The sequence below is a fragment of the Giraffa tippelskirchi genome, chromosome X, assembly GCF_054371585.1.
Source record: "Giraffa tippelskirchi isolate mGirTip1 chromosome X, T2T-mGirTip1v1.2.pri, whole genome shotgun sequence".
In the NCBI taxonomy this organism is placed as follows: domain Eukaryota; kingdom Metazoa; phylum Chordata; class Mammalia; order Artiodactyla; family Giraffidae; genus Giraffa; species Giraffa tippelskirchi.
Genome location: NC_137289.1, coordinates 123,010,257 through 123,022,790, shown reverse-complemented (window position 1 = coordinate 123,022,790; position 12,534 = coordinate 123,010,257). Strand labels below are relative to the sequence as shown.

The window sequence follows — 12,534 nt, the reverse complement described above, 5'->3', positions numbered from 1 at the left end:
GAGGCTCTGTTAAAGGGGCTGGGGGTGGGGGTGGGGGATGGGGACCAGCCAACACCCAGTAGTTCCAAGACAGCCATCCCAGTCACCCTAGCTAATTCAGCTGATAAAATGAAGAAACGAGTTCTACAGGCTCCTGCCTGGATTTCAGTGCCTTAGAAATATGAGATAAAATAATGATAAAATTTTTAGCCACTAAATTTTGATGTAGGTTGCTATGCAGTAGTGGATAACCAGAGCACATACATAGGAATTAATAACGTGCAGAAGATGCAGTGACTTTTGTTGGGGCCCAGGGCCCCATATGCCTCAATAGCATATTGATTATTTTAAGTTACATTTACTTAAGAAACAGCCAATACAAGTGGGACATTTAAGACCTTTCTCTTTCTCTCTCTGAAAGCTGGAGATGAATTTCCCCCTGCATCTAGAGGCTGAAGGACACCCTTATCACCAGAGCGGGGGAGTTCAGGCTGAGAAGCCTGTATACACAAACCTTGTTACTTCTTTAATTGACTACCCCAAGACCACACTGTTTAAATCCCTCACTAATTGAGCAGCCAAAGCCTAAATTCTTTGTCCTGCCAATTCTTCAAAAATTTACTTTTTACCTAAAAAGTATAAAAGTTGCCTTCTTTGGCTACTTCTTAGGTGCCATTTCTGTGAGACTTCTGTGCACAAGAACTAAAGTGTTCTTTTTCTCCTGTTAATCTGCCTTATGCGAATTTTCTTATCAATCCAGCCAAAAGAATTCAAGAGGGATAGAGGGGAAAATTTCCCTCTCCTTGACACTTGTAAAGAGTACATAATGCTCACTGAAGTTGAGAAATAATTAATAAAATACTATTTCAACCCCCATTACTGTCAAGCTTATTTATTAGAGCCTAATAGACATGATTCATGAAAAAAGATGACTTGCCAACAATCTGATGAAATGTAATTATTAATTCTAAAAGCATTTTTTTAATGCATGTCATATCAAATGAACTTACTCCATCAAAAAGTATATCTAGCTAATTAGTAAGAAAACAGTCAATTTTAGTAATCTGAGTTATATTCAATTATGTAATTTGGAATGACATATCATAACTTTGACTTTTATTTTTTTATTTTTTTCAAGCAGAATAAGAGATCTCATACTGAATTTCTGATTACAGCTCATACCCTGTAGGTGGCTCTCATGTTCTCCTGCCCGTTAGTGTTACTGAATCAACCTATCTGTTCATGATCTGTTTGGAAACTTTGTTTCTGTCTTCAAAGTAAACAAATGGTTTTAGCATGCATGAGTCAGCACTTCCATGTATTTAGTCACATAATTACATCTATACGTGTATACTTTTGCCCATAATTAAAGCTGGGCGTTTAGATATATACCGGAAAAGTCATAAAATGATGTTATAGTCATGAACTTTCACTTTAAAAAAAGGAAAACTGGTACAGAGCTGTTCCTCCAACAGTCTCAGCTCGAGACAATCCGCGCAGACCGAACAGTCAACATTCGGGGGTCTCTAAGCAGCCACCGGCTGAGGTCAACTGACACAAAGAGGCAGAGTCGTGAGGCTGAACAAAGCCAAGGCCACACTAACAGTGCCTGTGTCGTCCTTGCAGCCTTCGCAGACTGCAGCTAGCTCAGAATTCAGTTCACGGGGGCTCCCCGCTTAGCTCGCAAAGGTCATGAGTTACAGCCGCCCTCCTCCCAACATGGGCGACTTGATCTCCCTCAAGGTGGACAACCTGACCGACCGCATCTCATGCCACACCCTGAGGCACATCTTCGAGAAGTATGGGCCTATCGGCGATGTGTACATCCCCCGGGACCGCTTCACTCAAGAGTCCCGTGGCTTTGCCTTCGTCCGCTTCCACGACAAGCACCACGCCGAGGAGGCCATGGACGCCCTAGACGGGAACGTGCTGGATGGCCGAGAGCTGCGGGTGCAGATGGCACGCCACAGTCGCCTCCTAGATTTCCTCCAAGGCCGCAGCCAGGAAACTCCTCCCCAGGGTCAAGAACGCCAGAGCCACAGCCCGAGGCTTCGTCGCTGCCGCAGGTGCAGCACCAGGAGCCCATCGCCACGTCAGGCCCGATCTCGTTTCAGCCGCTCAAAGTCTCCATCTCGCTCTTGTGATAGTTCTTCATCATCCTTGAGATCAAGATCTACTGGAAGTACCAAGTCCTCCTCGGAGGCCAGATATCCCTCAGCAACCACGACTAGGTCAAGATCCAGAAGGCTTCCACCAGGAAGAAAGTACAGGCCCTGAGGACAATCAAAAAATCCCTCCAGGTTTCCAGAAGAAGAAGGAGCAGTGTCATATTAGAATAATAAGTCTTTATCGAAAAACTTGAAAACTGGGGTGTGGGGGAGAATGAGGGGGACAGCGGGGGGAGAGGAACAACATCTCAGTTGATCAGACAGTCCTTGAAATTAGCCACTATCTGATGAAAAGGTTATTCTTTAACGCATTGTGTAACTTTTTACCTGTTTTGAATTTTGCCTCAAGAGGTAAACTTCATTTTATAATGGCATTTGGTTTCTTTTATTCACATATCTTTCAAGTTAGTGAGATGAACAACTTTGTTATTGGTTTGAATATTTGAGGTAAAGTTTCATTTGTCTTTATATACTGCATTTTCTTTGAAAGTAAACAGATTGGTATCTAATTTGTGGCCTCTAGACTTAAGAAAATGTGTGTAGCCTTTTCTTTTTGAGTAGTCAAAGACTGCCTAGTGATTGACTCTTCATTGTCATCATTCTTTTAAAAATAAAGTCCTACTTGAAGTTATTATAAGTGTATGTACATGTGTTACTTACCTTTGGATTTAAATGGTAATCTGGATCTGCATCGATACAGAGAAATTTAAGGTGAAAATAATTTTTTAAGAATTATTTATCAAAGATACTTCTAGTTGCATGTGTTTTTGTGCAGTAGACACAGTTGTGCAACAGTTGGGCAATGACGATTAACTGTTAAGGTGGCGTTTTGTAGTACAGAATGCTTGGCTATTTCACGTTTTCAGCTGATTGCTCCTTTGTAAAGGTAATGTGCTGAGCAGAAACAAATGGTTATCCAGCTTGTTAAAACACCTGACAACTGTACTTGCGGTCACGCAGGCCCAGGCCTCGCATATATAAGGGAGCATACAGTGAACACATCTAGCACGTGAACTTAAAAGTAAATGTGTCTTTACTTTTTCCTTTCACACCCAAAGTGGTCAATCTGACCATCTTCAGTTATGAACTTAAATATGAAAGATGCTAAGAATTTTTTATTTTCTAAGTGCTAATAACATGCTATTTCTTTTTCTTTGTGTATGTACTGTATTTTCTGAACAAACATTATTCCTGGTGTTTTAAAAAAATTTCTTGTGATTATATTGTCATTCATAAAAGTAAGAAACAGAAAATATAATTGAGGTCATACATCTCACATGTGTTATAAACAAAGATATCAAAACAACAGAGTATCAACTTCCAGAGATCCAAGGTATAAACATAATTTAGCAAGTTAAAATCAATGTCACACACATCTGCTACTACCTTATGGCTTTGATCCCCAAGCTGGGTAGGATTTTACTGTGGCTCTGCTCTGAATCTTTTTGAATTGTCTTCTTTGGCTCAGTACCCTATTTTAACTTACTGGCTTTGAATGAATATTTTGGGAGACAGTTAATCCTAGCTTGACTTTGGAATTTGTCTCAGCATTACTGGTCCTAACTGTAGCCCCACTCAATCATTTCTCTTTAATTCATGGTTGCCAATTTGACACTCTGTTTCAGATAATATTTTCTTTCTTTTTTTTCTATTTTCCAGTTTTATTGAAAATTAATTGACATACATCCTTGTATAAGCTTAAGGCATGCAGAATGATGGATTGATTTATATATCTCAAGAAATGATTATCACAATAGGTCCAGCTAACATCCATCTGCTCATATAGATACAATAAAAACAAAAGAAAGCAGAAAAGAAAGGAAAACAATTGCTCCTATTGATGGGAATACTTACAATTTACTTTCTTAACAACTTTCCTGTATATCATACAGCAGTGGTAGCTATAGTCATGTTGTACATTACATCTCTAGTACTTCTTTATCTTAAAACTGGAAGTTTGTACCTTTTGACCACTTAACTCCAATTCTCCATCCCTCACTCCCCAACCCTCTTTCCCCTACCTCTGGTAAACGCTAGTCTGATCTCTTTACCAAGGAGCTACATATTTCGGCTTTGTCTTTTTTTTTTTTTTTAAGATTCCACATAAAGTGGGATAATAAAATGTTTGTCTTATGCTCTCTCATTTTCAATCTCACTGCCCAATTCTCTTTGTCTGAGAAACTGACTAAATTAAACCATGAAAAATAGACTCAATTTTCACATATTACAATTTAAGAAACTGGAGTCTGGAAAGAGTAAGTATTTGGGTAAATAATGGATTAATGATTAGACTTCAACCTAGGTCTGTAAATTCTCAACTCAGTCCTCTTTCCTGTATATTGAATGCCTCAGTACATTGTCTTTAAATACACGGAATTGAAATGAGGTTTGGGAACAACAATTGTGATATTTGGGAACAAATATTAAAAACAAGACTCCCAAAAATACTTTGAGAATTTTTTTTTTTCAGTGAGTAGCTCAACTGGATACTAGTAACACAGACCTAATTCACTGAAATTTTGAAAGTTCCTCTGTGGTATGAATGCAGTTTATCTCAAACTTTGAATTCCTATAACACAATAGTTTTTGTCTACAACTGATTTAGTCAGTTTCTCAGATAAAGAGAATTGGGCAGTGAGAATTGAAAATAAGACAGAGAAAGTCAAATACTTTATTATCTCACTTAATTGTGGAATCCAAAATAAATAAATAAATAAATCATAACCGGAAAACCAAGCTCATTGAAAAGGAGATCTGATTAGTGGTTACCAGAAGTAGGGCAAGGAGAGGTGGGGAGTGGGGGATGGGGAATTGGAGGTAGGTGGTCAGAAGGGTGGCTCAGATGGTAAAGGATCCTCCTTCAACGGGGGAGACATGGGTGTGATCCTTGGGTTAAGAAAATCCCCTGAAGAAGGGAATGACTATGTATTCCAGTAATATTGCCTGGAGAATTCATGGACAGAGGAGTCAGGCAGGCTACAGTCCATGGGGTGACAAAGAGTCGGACACGACTGAGTGACTTTCACTTTCACTAGTATCCAGAAACCACCCTTAAGCCACTGGTTATTAACCTAACCAAACATGTTAAAACTTTTTAAATATAACCCGCACAAATATATGCACACACACACACAAACACACACATACAAGTACACACCTCCTCATTCAAATGAAGACTTCGCTAAACTTCAGTTTACTTCAGTTTTGTCACTCAGTGGAGTCTGACTCTTTGCAACCCCAAGGACTGCAGCATGACAAGCTTCCATGTCCATCACCAATTCCCGGAGCTTGCTCAGACTTATGTCCATTGAGTCAGTGATGCCATCCAAACATCTCATCCTCTGTTGTCCCTTCTCCTCCTGCCTTCATTCTTTCCCAGCATCAGGGTCTATTCCAATGAGTCAGTACTTCGAATCAGGTGGCCAAAATACTGGAACTTCAGCATCAGTCCATCCAATGAATAGGTAGACTGATATCCTTTAGGAATGACTGCTTTGATCTCCTTGCAGTCCAAGGGACTCTCAAGAGTCTTCTCCAGAATCATTGTTCAAAAGCATCAATTCTTCAGCGCTCAGCTTTCTTTATGGTCCAGCTCTCACACCCATTCACGACTACTGGAAAAACCATAGCTTTGAATAGATGGACGTGTGTCGGCAAAGTAATGGCTCTGCTTCATAATATGGTGTCTAGGTTGGTCACAGATTTTCTTCCAAATAGCAAGTGTCTTTTAACTTCATGACTGCAGTCACCATCTGCAGTGATTTTGGAGCCCAAGAACATAGTCTCTAATGTTTCCATTGTTTCCCATCTCTTTGCCATGAAGTGATGGGACCAGAGGCCATGATCTTTGTTTTTTTTTAATGTTGAGTTTTAAGCCAGCTTTTTCCCTCTCCTCTTTCACTTTCGTCAAGAGGCTCCTCAGTTCCTCTTCACTTTCTGCCATAAGGGTGGGGTCATCTGCATATCTGAGGTTATTGATATTTCTCCCAGAAATCTTGATTTCAGCTTTTGCTTCAGCCAGCTTGGCATTTCGCTTGATATTCTCTGAGTATAAATTAAAGAAGCAGGGTGACAATATACAGACTTGACATACTCCTTTCCCAATTTGGAACCAGTCCATTATTCCATGTTGGGTTTTAAGTGTTGTTTGTTTTCCTCCATACAGTTTTCTCAGGAGGCAGGTCAGGTAGTCTGGTATTCTCATTACTTAAAGAATTTTCCACAGTTTTTTGTGCTCTACACAGACAAAGGCATTGGCATAGTCAGTAAAGCAGAAATAGATGGGGGGTTTTTTTGGAACTCTCTTGCTTTTTCAATGATCCAATGGATATTGGTAATTTGATCTCTGTTTCCTCTGCCTTTTCTAAATCCAGCTTGAACATCTGGATGTTCTCGGTTCATGTCTTGTTGAAGCCTCACTTGGAGAATTTTGAGCGTTACTTTGCTAGCATGTAAGATGAGTGCAATTGTGCAGTAGTTTGAACATTCTTTGGCATTGCCTTTCTTTGCAATTGGAATGAAAAATGACCTGTGGCCACTACTGGTTTTTTCAGATTTGCTGGCATATTGAGTGTGGCACTTTAACAGCATCATCTTTTAGGATTTGAAGAAGCTCAGCTGGAATACCATCTCCTCCACTAGCTTTGTTTGTAGTGATGCTTGCCGGAGTCCTGCTCCAGCTGGTCCAGGGGTTCCCTCAGGATGGACGGCGTTGGCCCGGAGAAGAGAAGACACAGCGAGACTAGGCAGGTGTGAAGCAGCGTCTGAGCTTTATTTTTCAAAGGGAGCTTTTGTATCTTGAGTTGTACATAGAGGAAAATGTAAAATGTAGAGTCATGCCAAATCAGCTCAACGGGTCAGCAATTTTTGACCCTTATCGAAACCAGGACACTTTTTGTATATCTTATTTACAAAAGTCTCATGTTGTTTACATCATCTTCTGGCCTGGAGGCCTGCTAACATCTTATGACTCTTTATTGATAAGGGTTGATCAGCCAGAACACCTTTTCTAAAAGTATTCTTGTATCAGGCATAGAACGTACCAGAGCTACATTTTTTAAAGAATACAGGCACAGTAGATTATGACAAACAAAAGATTCATAAACTCAAAGTTTCAAAGTAAATCCTGTTTTTTGTAATCTAGCTTTTGCCTTGAGCTTAACAGAAAAGAATGCGGTCCTATAAAGTCATGGTACAGCAAGCTGAAACAATGTAGTACAAAGGTCAGTTCTTTAGCAAAAATCACCAACTAGGTTAACAATCATCTTATTATTTGTATATTAAGGCTAAATCTTTATTTATATAAGTCTCTAACTATTATACCTTTATTATAAAGGCTAAGCACGTTAAGAGCAAAAACATAGCAAGTAAATATAGACCGAATAACAGTTTCATAAAGTAACATTTTTTATGTTTTCCAATAGGCTTTCTCCCCCACGAAGGGTTCTGTGCCCTTTGGGACTTTTTGTGCGTTCAGGCTCTCAATGCTGTTTATTGTTGAGGAACAGTCATGCACATTAGCTCCAAAGGCACAGGCACATTTGTCAAGCAACCTAAGATGTTAGCAAGGGGAGTTTAGATTAAAATACTCTTTTTCATCATGAATAATCTTATAGGGTGCCACCGTTCGGGGGGCATGTCGATTAAAGTTTTAAATTGATCTGTTTGGGAAAAGATCAAGGAAGGCCTTCTGCCTAAGTCACAGAAATTAGGGAGCAGTCTATTATAGCAAGCATCAGAAAGATAGATATCATCTTTAAGGTGAGCACCGAGGCAGCTTTTCAAAATCCCTGAGGCCTGAGATGCCTTGCTCGTCAGCTCTTCTCCTCATGACCTTGTCATGGGTGGGATCTCGTGTGCTGGCTCCCAGCAGATGCTTCCTAAGGCCCACTTGACTTCACATTCCAGGATGTCTGGCCCTAGGTCAGTGATCACAGCATCATGGTTTTCTGAGTCATGAAGATCTTTTTTGTATAGTTCTTCTGTGCATTCTTGCCACCTTTTCTTAATATCTTCTCCTTCTCTTAGGTCCATACCATTTCTGTCCTTTAGTGTGCTGATCTTTGCATGAAATGTTCCCTTTGTATCTCTAATTTTCTTGAAGAGATCTCTAATCTTTCCCATTTTACTGTATTTCTCTATTTCCTTGCATTGATCACTGAGGAAGGCTTTCTTATCTCTCCTTGCTATTCTTTGGAACTCTGCACTCAGACGGGTATTTCTTTCGTTTTCTCCTTTGCCTTTAGCTTCTCTTAACTCAGCTATTAGTAAGGCCTCCTCAGACAACCATTTTGCCCTTTTACATTTCTTTTTCTTGGGGATGGTCTTGATCACTGCCTCCTATACAAAGTCAGGAACCTCTGTCCATAGTTCTTCAGGCACTCTATCAGATCTAATCCCTTGAATCTATTTGTACATCCACTGTATAATCATAAGGGATTTGATTTAGGTCATATCTGAATGGTTGGGCTTCTCTGATAGCTCAGTTGGTAAAGAATCTGCCTACAATGCAGGAGACCCTTGTTCGATTCCTGGGTTGGGAAGATCTGCTGGAGAAAGGATAGGCTTCTTCAGTACCCACTCTAGTATTCATGGGCATCCCTTGTGGCTCAACTGGTAAAGAAATCACCTGTAATACGGAAGACCTGAGTTCAATCCCTGGGTTGGGAAAATCCCCTGGAGAAGGGAAAGGCTATCTGTCCAGTATTCTGGCCTGGAGAATTCCATGGAGTATACAGTCCATGGGGCTGAAAAGAATCAGACATGACTGAGCTACTTTCACTTTCACTTTCATACCTGAATGGTCCAGTGTTTTTCCCTACTGTCTTTAATTTAAGTCTGAATTTTGCAATGAGTTCCTGATCTCAGCCAGAGTCGGCTCTGGTCTTGTTTTTGCTGACTGTCTAGAGCTTCTCCATCTTCGGCTACAAAGAACATAATCAATCTGATTTCAGTATTGACCATCTGGTGATGTCCATGTGTAGAGTCATCTCTTGTGTTGTTGGAAGAGGGTGTTTGCTATGAGCAGTGTGTTCTCTTGGCAAAACTCTGTTAGCATTTCCCCTGCTTCATTTTGTACTCTAAGGCTAAATTTGCCTGTTACTCAAGGTATCTCTTGACTTAGGCATCCTTAAAATCCCTCTAGGGAGCTAACTGGTCACATAACATTATCTTACTCTTTATTAAGGTATCAGTGAAAGACATTTTAGCTCCCACGAGGACCATTCTCTTTCTTAATATAAACCAAACTTTCACTGATACTTCACCTCAGGATATTTTCTCTTCATATAAGAATTAAATGAATATTACTGGGCCAAGGTAACAGAATACATTGTATAATAAAGGAAATACATGCAAATATAAGGACATTTTGAAAGGATCTCATGGTACAAAGATGTAGGAAATTTATCCACAATATTAACATTATATCAATATGTCATAACTACATTTCACTCATAATCAAATGAAAATGATTGCTCATTTCCTTCAACTTTACACAATTTCAATGCCTAATAAATACTTATTAAACTAATGAATGACAGAAATATTCTATTTTCTTCTTTTCTCATAAAAACTAAATCCAATTAAATTCAAATTATATGAATATATTAATTTTAGAGACTGGACAAAAGCAAATAAGTTTTACATGGCAACTTAATTATAAATTATTTATTTTCTCTACAAGGGTTAGGAAATATAATTGACATTGACATTTAAGACTAAGTTAAAGGCACACAGCATAATGATTTGAATTATGTTGGGCAGTAAGAAATTTTCCTTTACCCATGTAGATTCTTCTGGCTGGTCTAAGAAGTAAAATGTCATGAGACAAATTACCCGGAAAAAAAAAATCAAAGTTTCAAAACATGAACATATGGAAAGACCCAGGAAATCTGAAAAACCCAAATGGCTGAAACCCTCACCTTAAATATCATCTTTAACTAAAGACAAAAGAGGATGTCATGGACAGTATTTGAGACTTCAAAGGAGAGCAAAGTGGTTCATATGAAGATGGAAATGGAAATGTTTGCTAAATGGGCCATGTAGACAATACAACACAGAATGGTCTTAGATCTCTAGGCTCTGCTGTGTTTTCCCAACCACAACTAGCCATATTCTTTGTAGATATCTCTGGTGATTGCTCTATTGGGGAATAGGCCCCTTATCTAAAATTTTTAGGCAGTTAGGAGCAAGGTCAAAGTTTCTTCCTGAGAATTTTGCGTCTAGATTTTTGTTTCCACATCTTGAAATAATCTACATGCCAAAGAAACATTTTGGGGTGGCAAGTTGTTTTCTCCTACACTTACGTACATCATGAAATGAAAACCATGATAAATTTAGCAAACATCTATCACCTCATATAGACACAAAATAAAAGAGAAATAATATTGTTTTCCTTGTGATGAGAACTCTTAGAATTTACTCTTAACATCTTTCATATACAACATATAGCAGTCTTAAATATATTAATCATGTTGTACATTACATTCCTATACTTATTTATCCTGTAACTAGAAGTATGCACTTTTTGGCCACCTTCATCCAACCCCCCCACCAACCTCTGGTAACCACAAATCTTATCTCTTTTTCTATGAGTTTGTTTGTTTGTCTTTTGAAGTATGCTTGGCCTACAACACTGTTTGTCTCTGGTGCACAAGTTAGTGATTAGATATTTCTGTATATTATAAAATGATCACAAGCCTAGTTACCATCTATCATCCTACAAAGATATTACATTACTATTGCCTATATTCTCCACGCTGTACATTTCATCCCTTTAACTCCTTTATTTTACACCTGGAAGTTTGTACTACTTAATCTCCCACACCTATTTCACTCATTCCCTGACCGCCTCCCCTCTATCAAATTACTTTTTGACATCTAACTACATTACCGACTCTATGGACATGAATTTGAGCAATCTCTGGTACGTGGTGAAGGACAGGGAAACCTGGCATGCTGCAGGCCATGGGGTCAAAATGAGTTGGACACGACTGAGTGAATTAACAACAACTACTACAATACCATCAACAATCATACCACTCTCCTATGACATCTATTATGAGCCTTCTAATCATAAGCTTATAGTTTTACAAATGAAATACATTGTTTTAAAGATCTAAAAATCCTAAAGCACATCTAGCTTCAGGTACTTCTCAAATTTTATTTTTCTCAAATATCTCGTTTTCTCCAGTTTTGTTTTCTTCTGTTTATGCCAATTTTCCTCATTCTCGGTGTATAACACAGCCACAAGCATCTTTAGGTTTGTATCTTTCCAGCTTAGTAACCTCAGTGGAAAAGAATTTCTCATTTTCAGTAGTTCTAGCTAACATTTCAGATTTAGCTCTTAAATGTACTTTTGTTCACATGCTCATGTTTTGACCAATTACCATAGCCAATTTGAGATATGCTGATTGGACACAGCTGCATCATATGTCCTTTCCTTTAGCTATGGTAGTGAATTCAGCTAAAACTAGACCAACTGGACTAATGCTGTAGAATGAGTTTTTCCAACATGAAAATCAGGATGCTATTAGCACAAGTTGTTACGGGGACACTAAGCAAGCAAAAATAAAATTCACTACTTGTTCTCAAAATATAACTAAACATCTTAATCAGTATCCTATTTCTTACATTTAAAAAATCAAAACTCTATTTATAGCTTGTGTCCGTTATTCTTTCTGAGATTAACTCTATATTTCCACCCCTACCCCAAAATTGTAGCCACACTTTTCCAAATAAGCCAAGGTCTTTCAAGTCTACTTTTTCTGACAGAGCCTTTCTCTACCAACACATAACTGCCATTTTCCATCTATAGAAACTAATAACTATATATAAAGATTCAGATTTAAATATAATACCTCTGTGAAATGCCCATTAAATAATTGTTGCACAATTCTCTGTACTTACACAATAAGACACATATAAATCTATTCTAAAATATACTGTATTGTGATAGTTTCTAGATGGTGTTTCCCACTCACTTGGGAGTACAAACTGCTCCAACAATTGACATATCTCTAGGGCTAGGACCATAACTGACCCAGTTTATGTTGGATGGATTAATTACTAAATAAGTCAAATTAAATAATCTCAAATTCAGTAGCCAAATCTTCTCTTTACATGAATAATTTGAAAGAAAAACTCAAACAAGTGTTAAGTGGGGCTGATAGTACTAAGGAGTCCAGAAATTCGTAGAGGTCTCCGTCAGATAGCATAACAAATAAGCGTTAGTTTATTTTCACCAATAAATACAGCCATCCGGGTTGCACTAATATACATGGAACAAAATCAGCAAAGTTGGTACTCAATACTGTAAGTAAAATAACTATTACGGATCCGTTTTTTAAAGTTCCTGTGATAATCTGGCTAGTTTCGTTTGCAAGAG

The 12,534-nt window shown here is 38.4% G+C and overlaps 1 pseudogene across 1 annotated transcript; it reads left to right on the top strand.

Moving 5' to 3' along the window:
- Positions 1 to 1,481: 1,481 nt before the first annotated feature.
- Positions 1,482 to 2,778, top strand: LOC145535503 (serine/arginine-rich splicing factor 2 pseudogene; annotated as a pseudogene). Its single transcript, XR_014075441.1, has one exon. The product of XR_014075441.1 is annotated as a serine/arginine-rich splicing factor 2 pseudogene (transcript).
- Positions 2,779 to 12,534: the final 9,756 nt, after the last annotated feature.